We start from the raw sequence: 2818 nt of genomic DNA, 5'->3' as shown, positions 1-2818 counted from the left end.
AAAAAAAAAAAAAAGATAGGAGAGTGGGAGGAAAATCAAGGAAAAGTACTGAAGAGATGACTCAGTAGGTAAGACACTTCCCCAGCAACCCTAAGGATCTGAGTTCAAATCCCTAGCTCCCTCCTAAAAGTTGGATATGCTCTAGATTCCTACCACCTTAGGCAAAACAGGAGGTGGAAAAGAGAATCATGGGAGCTTCTGGGGCTGGACTGGAGAGAGCAATACAGACAGAGAAAGAGAGACGCAGGCCTGGAGAGATGGCTCTGCGGTTAAGAGCACTGGCTGCTCTTCCAGAGGTCCTGAGTTCAATTCCCAGCAACCACATGGTGGCTCGCAACCACCACCACCTGTAATGGGATCTGATGCCCTCTTCTGGTGTGTCTGAAGACAGCGACAGTGTATGTATTTACGTAAAACAAAATAAATTAAATAAGTAAATAAAACAGGAAGAGAGAGAGAGAGAGAGAGAAGAGAGACACTGTCTCAAACAAGGTGGAAGAGGGTACACACCTGAAGTTGTCCTCTGACTGCATTATGTTCTGTGCAACCCTCATACACCATCTACATTCATATACAATACACATCACAGGAAGGAAGGAAAGAAGAAGAGGCAAGAGGAGGCTGCCAGCCTTCTTGCTCTGATGGCTAGGGTCGCTGCATGGGTCAGCAGCGCTGGACTCCCTCGTCTGACTGTAGTTAATGTCACCCTGGTCATGTAGAAGACAAACACTGCGATTCTTCAAAGGTGGGATCCGGGCCCAGTAAGGATGTGGCTCAGTGTAGAGGGTTGGCCCAGCACACGTGAGGCCCCTTCATGGATTGCTAGAATGAATGCTTTCAGTGAGGAAAAACCAAATAACTTGGTTTTCCTCAGTCTGGATTCCTCAGCTAGGAACAGGCAGTTAAGGCCCAAAACATGAGTTGTGAGCTGCCCGGGGCTCATAGCCAACATGCAAGTGACAGGTCCATGGGCATCCTTATTCGTCCTGGGTGAGGAGCTTTGGAGACCTTCTGGGGCTTCTGGGAAGAGAGAACAGACGTGAGGACCAGGTAGGGGAAGTTCCCAGACTAACTGTCCCTGCCCTCCAAGAGGGAGACAGGAGCTGGACTGGGTATGGGTCACAAAGCCAGCAGCTGCTAGCACTGGAGATCCTTGCCTTTCTGTCCCGTGGTCCCTCTCCCATCTGCACTGTGGTCGGAGAGCCTGGGCCAGCACTTCCCCAGACTGGAGAATGACAGAGGCAAAGTCGTTAGGGGCACCTGCCTCCCCCTCCTCCCACTCCAGGGCGGGAAGCCACCATGCTGCACCTGGGCCAGCAGGGCCTGGGAACAGTGGAGCCCACAGCACCCGAAGCCCCTCCCCCGCCAACCCGCGTCCTTGCGCAGGGTCAGGAGAGGGCAGGAAAGTGGCCATTAAAACTGCCCTCCCGGCACAACGGCACAGTGGGGTGAAGCTGGCACAAGAATAAAGAAGAGGAAGAAATAAAGCTGTGTACAGAAGAGACAGCAACATGTAATATGGTGCCTTCAAGGGTCAGGAAGGGCTATCCTGCAAGTAAGCTCAGGTTAATTAGTTCCTGTGTTCGTTACTCACACCAAAATTTGTCTCCTATCAGGGAGAGAGGTGGAGTCCATAAAATTAAACTAAGCACACACACAAAGACCATTGCTTTTGCTTTTGTTTTCTTTTTTCTTTTGTTTTCTTTTGTTTTCTTTTTCTTTTTTTTGTTTTTTTTTTTTGTTTTTGTTTTTGTTTTGTTTCATTTTTGTTTTTGTTTTTTTTGTTTGTTTCGAGACAGGGTTTCTCTGTATAGCCCTGGCTGTCCTGGAACTCATTTTGTAGACCAGGCTGGCCTCAAACTCAGAAATCCACCTGCCTCTGCCTCCCAAGTTCTGGGATTGATTAAAGGCTTGTGCCACCACACCAGGCTTCCTTTCATTTTTTGAGGCAGGGTCTCACATTGCAGTCCTGGCTGGCCTGGAACTCTCTGACATACTGCTGGCACCCTAACCAAGCACACACTCTAACCAAGCACGCACCGTAACCGAGCACCCACCCTAAGCTCAGCTCCAACAGAGAGCAGAACTGAGACATGAATTCTCTAGTCATGGGAGAACTTTCTAGGTTTAAAATTAATTTATTGGTCCCTAAACAAACAAACAAACAAACAAAAGGGCTGGGGAAATGGCTCATTGGTTAAGAATGCTGGCTGCTCTTCTGGGGGACCGTGGTTCAATTCCCAGCACCCACATGGCAGCTCACAACTGTCTGTAAGTTCAGTTCCAGGGTATTCGACACCCTCACACAGACTTACATACAATCAAAATACCAATGCACATAATAAATACATAAATAAACATAAATACCCAACCACAGAAGAACCACAGGTTTGGAAAAAGCCATCAGGCATTGCAAGCCAGGAGGTGGTGGGCCAGGGATCAGAATTCAAGGCTGGCCTAGACTACATGAGAGCCTTTGAAAGAAAGTAAATAAATAAACAAGGCCTTGTTTTCTGTGTTACCACCCATTAGGGAAATGCAGCAAAACTATAATTGGATGTCCCTCACATCCACCCACTTGGANTAGCTATCTAGACCCTAGGAACCATCTGGTGTTGGTGGTAAGGGCCTGTAACTACGGCACTTGGGGGATTTAGAGCAAGAAGGTGGAGTTGGGTCTATCCTGGGCAATGTCATGAGACTGTCTCAAAAAAAGAAAGAAAGAAAGAAAGAGAGAGAGAGAGAGAGAGAGAGAGAGAGAGAGAGAGAGAGAGAGAGAGAGATAATTTTCATATTAAATATCCTGGCTGAAAAATAA

Source organism: Mus pahari, chromosome 18 (assembly GCF_900095145.1).
Source record: "Mus pahari chromosome 18, PAHARI_EIJ_v1.1, whole genome shotgun sequence".
Lineage (NCBI taxonomy): Eukaryota > Metazoa > Chordata > Mammalia > Rodentia > Muridae > Mus > Mus pahari.
This window is presented reverse-complemented; position numbering follows the sequence as displayed.